Below are 14,100 nucleotides of genomic sequence, written 5' to 3' on the forward strand. Positions count from 1 at the left end.
ATTTTTGCTCTTGTAATGGTCTTATGGGAATCACTCTGTGGAAAAAAAGGCTCAGATCAAGTACAGTAATAAATGCATTGCTTAACAGCAATTGCCTTAACACATTTACACAATTATTTTTGCATCACTAATTGATAGGCATGATTATTCTGCCACACAAGATCACAACTTGTTAAAGTATGCACAAAAATCCCATGCAAACAGATCTAGGAAAAGCAAAAAGTAATTTAATTCACACAATAGCTAAAGTACAGCCTTATTCGTTTTATGCTTCATGCACTTAAGGTGGCCATACATGGTAAGATTCTCCGATATGCCCACCTACGGTGGGCAATATCGGGCTAGCTTGATCGTTTGGCGCCCGCATCAAGATTCAGTCTTTTTCAGTATTCCTCTGGCCAAACCAAATTGTTAAAATCAGGTGACTTTTTGTCACATAAACACGGAAGTTGAAAATGTTTCCACGTGTGGTTCTCTTTAACCCTTGTTTATCCTAATTTGCATATGCAAATTAAGATTTGGTTCAGTATTCGGCCGAATCTTTTTGGATTTGGCTGAGCCCCAAAATAGTGGATTCGGTACATTCCTATAAACGAGCAGATGCGGTCCCTGATCCAAAGGAAATGAAAACTTCCCAATTTTAGGCCAGATATTGATTGGGAAGGCCCATCGGGGGTGCCCATTCACAGGCAAATAACCTGCCGAAATGGTTTGAAGGACTCGAATCAGCAGCTGACATCTGCCGTGTAAGGCCACCTTAAATTCTAGGCTGATTTGACACAGGACATTAGTGACACAGGGAAAGCAACCAATGAGAGATCAATTAACCAATCAGAAACAGAGAAAGGAGAAAAATACAAAGAAAAGAATACAACAATTCGTTTTTCATAATAGCAGATAGCATACAATTCTGAATTTAAAGAACTACACATTCTATTAACATAAAATAGAATACGAATAAAAAATTCATATCAGGTACTCTAACACATTACAATGGAATGCATAGGAACATGTCAGTATTACTAAACAGTTGCAGCATAAAAGACTAGCTAGCTGAACGACACTAGGACACAGCAACAGGATCCTCTGCAGTTGTGTCCATCATGCTGGCTTGGGGGTGGCACGATCCTTCCATAGGTTGGAGTACTGTTTCCATTTGTAATTAGGCTATAAAAGGATTGCGCTTCCCCATCCCATTGTGACGCAGAAAAACAGCATGGCTCCTTCTGTTACCTTCATGGGGAGCAGGTACCACTGGGCTAGGGGGTGGCTGTGGAGGCTTTAAATTTTTCGTGCCACAACCCTTTAGTAATACATGTTCCTATGGATTTTCATGGGAACATATTAGTATTCCTTTGAGGGGCAGATTTGTCAGATTGTAAGATTAGAGCTCACCACAGAAAAATTCAACTTCCTCCTATTCATTCCTATGTGATTTTTCAAAGCATATTTTTCAAATGGTGAACTCTAACATTCACCCATTGATAAATATGCTTCTAAAAATCCATAAGAATGAATAGAAAGTGGGTGAGTTTTTTTTTGGCAAGCTCTAATCTCACACTGATAAATCCGCCCCTTAATGTAATGATGTTTTAAGCAACTGTTGCAAATTTGTCACCATAAAAGACAAAAATATAGGAAACTGTTTGAAAATAAGTCTATTTAACTAGCGATAAACATGAGGAAACTACATGGTAGGACATTTTGGAAATGTATAAATGCGTTTGCGCACAAAGTTTTACACGTTCCTGGTGAATCACTGAATCACTTGGGCATCAATATAATACTCTGCATTATACCTTTTTCAGTTGTTTTTATATTCTGCTATACACCCACTGCTCAGATTGGTAGATTTCACTTCTGACAAACTGTAAAAATAATTATTCGGTTCATATTTTATGTAAAGGGAGGGTACACAAAATCCACAAGAGACCCTCAAAATCCACAAGAAAAACATACGTTTTCTCCAGGAAGAATCTTTTAATTCCTTAAGGCTTCAATAAAATATAACAAGTAAAATACAGTTCTTAATTTGGCACATAAAAAAATATTATAATTGTCTGGCCTATTATCTTAGGTGACCCTGATGCTGAAGGGTTTTAAAACTATAATGTTCCTTCCAGTCTTCTCTCCTGGGAGTCTCTCCTCAATTTCTCTCGTAAATTAACATTCAAAATGAGGCTTGTTTTATAATATTCTTATAGATTGCCAACTATGGGTATTGCTGTGTATCACAAAACTTTATATGTAGGAGTAGTGATGAGCAAATCTCTCCCTTTTTGCGTCAATGAAAAATTTGTGAACCTCTGAAAAGATGCGTGAAACAGCGAAAGATTCGTTAAACGGTGAAAATGATGCATGTTGAAAAGAATTGTCACTTGCGACACTTGCGTACTTTTTTAAATTTTTTCATAAAATTACACAAACAACTACATCTAAAATATTTATACATCATAATACTAAAACAGGACATACAATATAAATGCTCATATATACAGTACAGTATGAAAAGTTTTATGTCCTGCAAGGATACTAAAATCATCAGTCCTCCCCAAATGCCACCTGCCTTTAAATACATCCAGCGTTACATTGAAGCCTTAACCGTAGAAGTTGAAAGGTTACACTGTTTCGTATTCATATAGACAAGCATATACTACACCGGCCCCTAATTTTCCACACAACAGTAAATCATATTTTACTATTAATAAGATATGTTGTGCATTTTTATTTAGCTGAGCCTTTTTAGGTGGGTTTTTTAGGTGCTTTGTACTTTAGTATTCTGCGCCAGCACATATGCTATTAAATACTGTCTACAAACACACAGCACAAACAGGTTTTGATCTGCTGTTGGTTCATAACCACAATGTCAGTAGATCTCTTTGTGCCTTACAAATGGTATAATGGTCAAAGGAGGGGTGGCACAGGGTCAATGGCTATTGTTAAAGGGATACTGTCATGATTTTTATGGTGTACTTTTTACAGATATGGGACCCGTTATCCGAAAAACCCTTTATCCAGAAAGTTCTGAAAAATGGAAAGGCCATCTTCCATAGCCTCCATTTTAATCAACAAATTCAAATTTTAAAAATGACTTTCTTTTTCTTTGTAGTATAAAACAGTACCTTGTACTTGATCCCAGCTAAGACAGAATTAATCCCTATTGGAACCAAAACCATTCTATTTTTTACTTGACTTACGGTATGGAGGTCCAAACAATGGAAAAAACCCTTATCCAGAAAACCCCAGTTTCTGAGCATTCTGGATAACAGGTCAAATACCTGTATTTATAAATGACAATGTTTACATAGCAAATAATTCACTCTACCATTTAAAATGTTATCCTTGAACCAACAAATTTATTTTTTTAGCTGTAATATTGGTGTGTAGGTGCCATCTCAGTGCATTGTGCCTGATTCTGAGCTTTCAGAAAGAGCCAGCGCAGCACATTAACACTGCTTTCAGGTAATCTATTGTTTTTTCTACTCCCATGTAAGAGGAGGAGTCCCAAGGCAGACTTGGATTTCTCACTATTGAGTGCTATTCTGATATCAACTGGATGCTGCTATCTTGCTACCTTCCTATTGTTCTGCTGATCGGCTGCTGGGAGGGGGGTGATATCACATCAATTTACAGCTCTGCAGTAAAGTCATGTTGGTTGTCACATGGCTGTGGCACCCCGGGAAATGAAGAATATGGCTAGCCCCATGTGAAATTTCAAAATTAAATATAAAAAAATCTGCTTGTGTTTTTGAAAAATCGATTTTAATGCACAATTCTGCAGGAGAAGTTCCATTAACTGATGTTTTTTGAAAACTGTCCCATGACAGTATTTCTTTAACAATTTATTCAGTTTCCTGTTCAACTCATTATCAGTCTTCTAAGGCAACTTTAACTGCTTATCTTGAAAAACACAATGTATTGCAGCTCTGTGGATGTTATCTGTCAATATACTGTACAGTCAGCTTTTAGCTTATCACACTGACTCAATATTCTAAAGCAACATTTGCAATGTATTGCTTAAAAGGACAGAAAAATTAAATGTGCATAGATGAAATAATAGAACAGCATAGAACCAATACTCTGTAATGTAGATTTATGCACCTGTTTCTATATACCGTAAAAGCCAATGTAGCAGCATAATGGTATAGTACGGATAGGTACAGGTAAAGAGATTACACAACTGACTTAAGGTGGCCATACACGTGGCGATCTGACGATGTTTCGTACGACCATCGGTCGCACGAAACATCGTAAGATCCGCCACACACCATTCAGGGCTGAATCGGCAGGCAAGGAGGTAGAAACAATAGGATTTCTACCTCCTTCTGCCGATTCAGCTCTGAAGGGAGAATTTTGGTCAGGCGCCTTCTATGGCGCCCGATCAAAATTTTCAAACTGGTCCGATCGGTGAGTCGTCCGATATCAGCAGCTTCCTGCGATATCGGTCGACTCGCCGACATGCCATACACGCACCGATTATCGTACGAAACGAGGTTTCGTACGATAATATCGGTGCGTGTATGGCCACCTTAACACAGACATTATCAGTCTCCAGGGGTTCGTCTCTCTCATAATAATCCACATGCCTTTGCATAGTTTTGCAGATCTTTAGACTTCTCTATTTTAAGGTATAGTAAAAAGGGGGTCCTCTCAGGAGTCCTGTCTAACTCATTTATTAGCAACCATATTTATTTTTCAACCATATGTAACTATGTAACTATGTTATGTAAAGGCTCTTGACTTACAGATACCAGAATACAGCAGTGAGGTTTGACAGCAGAATCCTCATTTACAACTGTGGAGCAAATTGTGAACCATGTTTTTACCCACAGTGTAGTGTTTTGAATTTAATCATGTTGCAGCTAACATTTTATACAGTTTTTATAGATGCATCACATCGAATGCATGTAACAATAGCATTAGGGCCTAATTCTTTTGGAAAAAGTCTGTTGCTATTGATGACACCCACTGTGGAAGCCCTGAAATTGCAGTTGCTGTCATTTGAGATATCAATAGACACATTTGTGCTCATCCATCAGAGCAGAAGCAACTATAAAGTACCTGTAATTAAAGGATAATGCTACCCAAACAATTAGCTTTTTGAAAAGTAAACATAATTTCAAACATAATTTGCAATATCCATCAATTAAAAAATATGCATGATTTGTAATGTAATATTATATTTTGGAACAATTACCGTATTTTTCGCCGTATAAGACGCACTTTTTCTTCCCCAAACTGGGGGGGAAAAGTTGGTGCGTCTTATACGGCGAACTGTCTTCCTCTCTGTGCCGCGGCTCTCTGCCGCATCCTCGCTTTTATAAGGTTGCGCCCGTGCGTACTGACGTCACACACACAGGGCGCAACCTTATAAAAGCACAGAAGCAGCTGGGAGCCGCAGCACAGAGAGGAAGACATCACTGGAGCCGGAGGCCGCTGGGGGTAGGTTAGGGGCCCTGGGGGAAGCTGAAGAATGCTGGGGGTGCCGTGGGGGAGCTGGAGGATGCTTGGAGGCTCTGGGGGACGCTGAAGGATACTTGGGGGGGGGCCCTGGGGGAAGCTGAAGGATACTTGGGGGGGCCCTGGGGGAAGCTGAAGGATACTTGGGGGGGGCCTGGGGGAAGCTGAAGTATACTTGGGGGGGCCCTGGGGGAAGCTGAAGGATGCTTGGGGGGTCCCTGGGGGAAGCTGAAGGATACTTGGGGGGGGCCCTGGGGGAAGCTGAAGGATGCTTGGGGGGGCCCTGGGGGAATCTGAAGGATACTTGGGGGGGCCCTGGGGGAAGCTGAAGGATACTTGGGGGGACCCTGGGGGAAGCTGAAGGATGCTTGGGGGGGGCCCTGGGGGAAGCCTTATTATGTGCGAGCCCAGAGACAATTAACTTTATACAATTGATATAAAATATTTTACTACAGTATTTGGTTCAGAATCTTTTTTTTCTAGATTTAACTCTTTTAAAATTGGGTGCGTCTTATATTCCGGAGCGTCTTATAGGGCGAAAAATACGGTACCTAAGCCTTGACCCCTGTTCTTCTGTTGATCTGGCTGACTACTTTGTAACTCAAAAAAAAGTAGTCCACAATCCCCTGCAAATGTTACGTCAATTGGAATAATTTTTAACAACCATATTTTAGTCCCTCCACCCCTGCCATGATTTGAAATTATGAAGAAAAGTTTAACTTTTTTGCAGCTTTTTAAAGGAACAGATTACAGTGATAGGTATATTAGGGGTTTCTGTGTTATGCTGGGCTCTTTAACAAATGTTGGTTTGGAAGGCAGAGTTCCCCTTTAATGGCAACAAGATGTGCAAGATTTGCATCCATTTTAGCACAACTGCAGTTGCAGGTCCTGCTTAGAAAGGACACATATCATAAATGACGGTACCAAAGAGGGAAAGCAGTTTGACTCACACTCTAGTACAGATAAATAGCAGTCTGATAATGAAAAATTAATTATTTCAAATGTAAACGAGAAACATTCATGCACTATAATATAAGGAAAAGATATGTCTGAAGGTTGTGTGAGAACGGAGCATTTAACTTGAACATAAAGATGATTAGCAACTGCAGCATTGCTGGGCTAAGAATTAAGTAAATTAACTCTATGTAACAGGGTTACATAAACAGTAGTACTAGCACATTTCTATCTCAGTACTGGTATGGGATTCATTATCTGGAAACTTATTATCCAAAAATTTCTGAAATAAAATAAGGCCATATACAATAGTCTCCATTATAATAAAATAATTTTCATTTTTGAAACTGATTTCCTTTTTCTCTGTAATAATAAAACCATGTATTTGATTCTAAATATATAATGAATTCTTACTGGAGGCCAAACAATCTTACTGGTTTTATTTAATATCAAAATGATTTTTTAGGTATGAAGATCCAAATTACGGAAAGGTCCCTTATCCGGAAAACCCAGGTCCAGAGCATTCTGGATAACAGGTCCCATACCTGTATTACTTTAAAGGAAAACTATATCCCTATACATTGCACACATATTTCAAGCTTCACACACACACACACACAACAAATTATAGTGCAGACAGAATTTTGTTTGAAAAAACATAATTTTGCACTTATTGTGACCCATCCACACAGTTCCACACAGTGCACAAAAAGCTTATTTTTGTGCACACAGAAAGAAAACCTTTAATAAGGCTAATAACTGATCAGCAATATTGGTGCTGTAAATGTGTGAACCCTAAACATTTTGCTGAGGGTGGAGCCCAAAACATACATGTTAATATTTTGTCAAAGCAGATACAGAAAAAGTGTCTGATTCTGGCCATGGTATTCATTATGAGCTGGTCTGAAGTGTGAGAAGTCAGTTTCAGAGAGATGTGTGCCAGAACATATGCATGTAAGGAATGGATCTATTGCATATAGTCACAACAGTGCAAGCTAGAACGATATATCAACAACCATAGAAGCTCCCTCTGTTTGTTTAAGATAGCAGCTGCCATTTTAGCTTGGTCTGACTTTACTTCCCGGCAGCAGTGTGTAGGCACGGAATCAGCTCAGATTACAGCAGAGAGAGAAGCAAACTGAACATATGGGCTGTACCCTGAAGGATTTTTCTGAAAGTGGGAAATCGGGCACAGAACATCCTGTATTCAGAATAAATGGAAAGAAAAGTGATGTTTGTTTTCAATGAGGGCTCACAGCAGCAGATCTGTAAGTGCTTAAGGCTGTATTTACATACACTTTTCTGATAAAGCTTACTTAATTTTTACCTTTCCTTCTCCTTTAACACATTTCCCTGATTTAAAAAAAATGTTTAATTTTTTTATATAATCTTTTCCTGGTCCCTTTAAAACGTAAAATGGGGGTTTTACTGTACTTATATTCATATATTGATTACTATTGTTCTAATGGGAGACATACACTCCCAGATGCATAAAGGATTATTTGCATACTAGTACCCAGAATTATGGTTATAAGTGGAAAAAATGTATATTCTTTGGTTTACATGTGGTTTACATGTGGTATATAATGGAGTACTTAATTTTTTTTAAATATTTATATGTACAGTTATAGGATCCCTTATCCGGAAGCCCGTTATCCAGAAAATTCCGAATTACTGAAAGGCCATCTGCCATAGACTCCATTCTAACCATATAATTCACATGTTTCCACTTTTTCTCTGTAATAATAAAACAAAACTTGATCACAATTAAGGTATAATTAATCCTTATAGGAGGCAAAACAATCCTATTGGGTTTAAATGATGTTTAAATGATTTTTTAGCAGACTTAGGGTATGGAGATCCAAATTATGCAAAGATCCCTTACCTGGAAAGCCCAGGTCCCGAGCATTCTGGATAACAGGTCCTATACCTGTATCATAGTTTTCAGTACTAAGTATTACCATTATTAGTTTTTATAATCACATCACAGTACACAGCCAAATAAAGATTAATGAGACTGCAATGTTAATCTTTCACTATTGTTCATTGCATAAAAAGGGCTTTCTGCTGGCAGAATCTATTTTATAAAAAGCTAGTCTTCTCTTGTCACATCAAGGACCATGATGAAAAAGGGTCTGCAATTATACATCTGTGATTATCCATAATTATTACTGATCCTCCTAATCTATCGGTAACTCTTCATTATTAGCTTCCAGTAGTTATTAAATCACTCCTAGTTGCTTTTTAAAAAATGCGTCTCCATCCTAGTAATGATATCACTTCATGACAAGGATGGAGACGCATTATTTAAAATATCTTTCCCGTTTGTTTTTGCATTAAACAGGGCAAACAATAGACTAAAGATATGTTCTGCATAAGCCCTATTAATTGAACTTGAACTTGAAGTTTGAAAAGGGGGTATACTGCTGCTTTAACAAACCTTTAAATAACTTGCACGTTACAGTTGCCAAGCATGCACACATGTAATTGCAGCGTTAAATATGTAAACCCTTTCTAACTCCTCGAAATACAGCAGCTTTCCTTCAATCCCTTGGTACCAAGCAACTTGAGAAAGAGAGAAAATTAGTAATTGGTTTGGCTAAAGGTGGCCATAAACGCTACAGTTATGATCTTTCTCATGACCATTGGTCGCAGGAAAGATAGTTTGTCCACTCTGCTAATGATACAACCTAAATCGCCAGTTATGATCGTAAAAACAAAGGAATTCTTTACCATAACCATGAACGTTACAATGTTCGAGCACCTTCAAAGGCATCCAATCAAAATTTTCAGTCTTGCCCGATCTGTCGCCTAGTCTCTCACCATATATGCACCGATTACTGTACAAAATTTGTTTTGTACGATAACATTGGTGCGTGTATGGCAACCTTAAGCTCTTTGAGTACTAAAGGTGGTATTCCAACAGGCCCTTGACATTTGTTTACATGTTTAAACATGAATTACTTGTAGAACCTATGTGTTTTATAGTCAAAAGTGGCGAATAGTGTTTTCCACAATAACAGGTGTCTGGGTGTATTTTCAGATGTACAATATTGCATTTTCTACAGAATTGGCTTTGTTTAGGAAATACAAAATTATTATTCAGTCAGTTACTTTACTAAGAGTACTTTTTGTCTGCTATACCTATCCAAAGCACCGAAAAAATTATTTCTAAGACATGTTTGTCTTCTAATGTAGAGTACATCCTTGAATTTTCACTGCTGTCTATATCACATTTGACCAGGGTGAACTCGAACTACGTTTGTAATGGCTAATGTTTGTTTCAAGGCTTTGCCTCATAAGGACAACTGCTATTAAAATGCAATACAATATCCTTCTGTCATGCAATGAATTAACTTACGTTGGCTTTATGTGGAAATAGCTTGATGACGATCTAATTAACTCAGCTGTTATTAGATTGCTATTAGACAAGGTTATGCATAGCAACAGCATAGTCAGTAATCTATTTAGTGGTTCCACAGTAATAACATAGCTTACTATATTCATAGGAATAAATAGAAATAAATTGCTACAGGCGGCAGACTCAATCGTGTCACAGCAGCTGTGACACTGCTAGAGCGACAGATTCTCAGAAGCCTTTAACAGAGGACAGCATGCACTTTAATACATGCACCATGTATTAGAGACATTATATATTTTATGCTGTAGGTTACATTTCTTCCTCTCCTTTACATGGCAGTGGGCACCAAAATGTAAATCCATCCTGTCAAGTGGAAAAATAAAAATGACATGGTTCCTGTCCTTGCTGTGAAAGATGGCTCATCCCTACCATCCAGTAGGGTTTAAGTGCTTTATTCCCCCTTCTGAATGTCAGTATGTTTCTTATTTCCTGTAAGCAGGGTTGGACTGGCCTGCGGTAGCTCCAGGGTTCCTCTACATCAATAGGTGTCACTGTGCTTGATTTGACATGGGTGGGAGGGAGGACTATGTGCCACCAAGCACAACAAGTGAAAGTGGTTTTAATGCGCAGCTGATTAGAGAGAAATTTGCACAACTGTGGTGGCAAATTTCAATGAGCTCTAGTGCCTTTTATTAAATATCCCGAAAAGTCTCAGCTTCATCAACCTTAACTTATATCTCTAGGGAATTAAAGCTCTAATACAGTGGTTCTCAACCTTCCTAATGCCGCGACCCTTTAATACAGTTCCTCATGTTGTGGTGACCCCCAACCATAGAGGAGCAGTGTCTCGGTTCCCAAGACTATCGGAAATATGTATTTTCAGTGGTCTTAGGCAACCCCTATGAAAGGGTCGTTGGACCCCCAAAGGGGTCGCGACCCACAGGTTGAGAACCGCTGCTCTAATAATTGTGTAAAGATTTTCATAAAACATTAGTTCTGCTTTTTTGTTCATTACCCCAATGAAAGGAAGAACATAAGTGTAAAAATATACCTGGAAAGAATAAAAACTTTGAGAGAATCAAAGAAATAGCTGGTAAAACTGGCATGACCAAAGGTAGCCCCCCAAGTGTTCAAAATTACTAAAGCCATATGGAAAAAAATCCTGTACTTAAAACCTTTATAAAGTCAGTGTAGCTCCTGACCAGAATCAGCTTTGCTGGGCTGCAGTCTGGACCTTGTCAAATACTTTTACTTTCTATAAACTTAATGTCCTCCCAGATAGCCAAGCAGCTTTTTAGTTGGTTTTACAGGTTACCACATTTACAAAATATATTTCAGTGCCAATCCTATGTAAAAGGAACTGAAAAATACAAAATTGTATAATATTTAACAAACTTTTTTCCACGAACATTAAATGGCAGTGAACATAGGTTTTTCCTAGCCTATAGCATTTAGAGGGAGTCTTCTTCTCTTATAGTCAATGATGAAGAAGGTGGGGAGAGCCTCCTTTCATTTCCTGTCCTCTACATGGATGAAGGGACAGTCCTTTGGTGTTTATTACAATGTGACAGTCAAGGAAAAGAAAATCTTGGTAAGTATGATAGGATTATCTGTTGACATAAGTACATTTATTTTAGCAAAAAATAGGAACCATAGTAGTTATTATCTTTAGCTAGCAGAGGTGCTTGCTGGTGCTTTTGTTTTTGCATGCAGTGTTCGCACGTTTTGATATGTTATCTCTATGAGGAAAATTAGCATTTAATTAGCTGCTGGTGACCTAAATTATGCAGGAATTAGATATATTTACAAAAAAAACGTGTGGTCATTATTTCACATATATTCATATTTCAACTGTCAGAATCAGGAAGTGAAGGAAAATGTAGCAGATATATAAATATAGAAAATCATTACAATTTGGCTTTAAAACCACTAAATCACCCTAAAGTAGTAGACTAGAAATTATGTATATTATGCATAGGGCTTGAGGGGCAATTACCATTTAACACTGATAATCTATGCCACCAAATTAAATTGTCCTGAGAAAATCAATTTCTGCACAAAGAAGTACTTTACCATGCCCTGTAATCATCTACATCAGCCCTTAGCACAATGATTATGTATTACCTCAAATATTATGAACAGGGACAATACAATTCAAAAAAATATCAGGCTGTTGTGCCTCTTAACTATAACCCCGGTGAATATGTAAATATTTCATGTACCATGGTTACCCATGAATAATTTTCTAATTATCACTCACATTTATAAATCAAGAGTGTACCTTTCACTCAGGTCCAGACTGGGAGTCAAAATAGGCCCTGGCATTTCAAGTACAAAGAGGCCCAAACAGCCCCCCACCAGCCTACAAAATAGTGACTTTCTATGGCATCTTACAGCAACCCCTTGGGCATTTGCCAGAACCACCAGATTGCCAGTCCGGGACAGCTAATATCTATGGCCACAAGATATGCATTATTGTAGTTATGTCACTGCATGTACTGTATAGAGGCAAGTAAATAAAATATAGGTGTGAGCAATTGTTTGCTTTGCGTGAGTGCATTCATTTGTAAATGAACTCTAAGAGAAATGTCACATGGTGTTGATGAACCATCATCATTTTCATCAGGTAGAGTTGCACTCAGTCAGTTTAATTAGAAAAGGCCCTTTAGCCATTTCCTCTCCTCTTCACACTAAATAGTAAAATGAAATAAGATCTCCTGGAGTGGATCATTATCCCCCTTATGACATGGGAATAAATGACAACTGTGGAGATTTTAAAGCACATACAGCTACTTTATAACAGGTGTCATAAAGAGACATAACTTTATTATTATTAATAATGAATATTTGTAGAATAATATTTATTATGAATAATAAATGTTTCTATCCAAAGTGGACAGCATTATAACAAGTCATACATGTGCAATGTCTCTTTTAAATTAGTGATGATAACATCCTGAGTTCTGACACCACTGAGCCCGTCTGTGCCAAAAATGTTAGTCAGTGTGACACTCCTCATAATAAAAGTTGAGGCTGATGTCCCAAGGAGTGTGTTAGTCGCCCGCGGATAGAACCGCTCTAAAATGCCTTTCCACCGGCAACAATAGGAGTTGGCCTATACAGAGCTTCAATTTTCCAAAGTCTTGCAAAGTTTCCTCCTGCAGGCTGACACGATTCATGGGGCATCAGACTGAAGCATAGCCTTGCTAGTAGTTGTATTGGCTAGCAGAAACACATGAACATAGCAAGTTCATACCATTAATAAAGGTTTCTATATGTATAACATATCTATATTATACAGTGGTTCTTCTATAATTTGAAGTCATATAATTAGAGTCTGGTGTTTTCAATCAATTGGTTGACAAACAAGTGGTAGCAAAGTCTGACCACACATATAACGCATTTGTGGATGTGAATTATGGCTCAAACAAAGGACGTATCTGAGGAAAATTCAAGACCATTGTTACCCTATCCAGAAGTGGTTGACCATCAAAAATAATTTCACTGCAAGGTATCTAATAGTCAGAGAAGTCACAAAGGAACCCAGGGTAATTCTAAGCAACTGAAGGCCTGTTTCACATTTGAGAATGTTGATGTTCATGAGTCCATCATCAGGAGAACACTGAACAGCAATGGTGTGTATGGCAGGGAAGCAAGGAAAAAGCCACTGCTCTCCCCCACAAATATTGCTGAACGTCACTTTGCTAAAGATCATGTGGACAAAACAGAAGAATACTGGAATAATGTTTTGTGGACGGATGAAGCCAAATTAGAACTGTTTGGCTTAAATAAGGAGTGTAACATTTGGAAGTTAGAGAAACACCAGCATAAGAACCTTATGCCATCTGTGAAACATGGTGGTGGGAGTGTTCTGGTTTGGGCCTGTTTTCCTGCATCTGGGCCTGGAGGGCTTGCCATCATTGATGGAACAATAAATTCTGAACTACCACAAGATAACTTAATCTCAAAAGACAGTGGGTCACACAGCAAGACAACAATCCTTAACACACAATAATCCTAAACAAACAAGTGTTCTACCAAAGAATGAATAAAACAAATGTTCTAGAATGGCCAAGTCAAAGTCCTGGGGAAACCCACCCACATCTGTATGGGCTAAAATTCCACTGACTCCATGTGCAGTTATTGCTGGGGGGGGGGGGGGGGGGTCACACCAAATACTGAGAACACCAATCACTTACATTTGCCACACCCAGATATCTTATTGGATAGTTTGTTTTTTTCAAAAAATACATGTTCAAATATAACAATTTTTGTTTTGTCTGTTTAGTTTTGATCTGCTTTTAAGACTTGTTTGGAAACAAGAT

Source organism: Xenopus tropicalis, chromosome 1 (assembly GCF_000004195.4).
Source record: "Xenopus tropicalis strain Nigerian chromosome 1, UCB_Xtro_10.0, whole genome shotgun sequence".
NCBI classification, from domain to species: Eukaryota; Metazoa; Chordata; class Amphibia; order Anura; family Pipidae; genus Xenopus; species Xenopus tropicalis.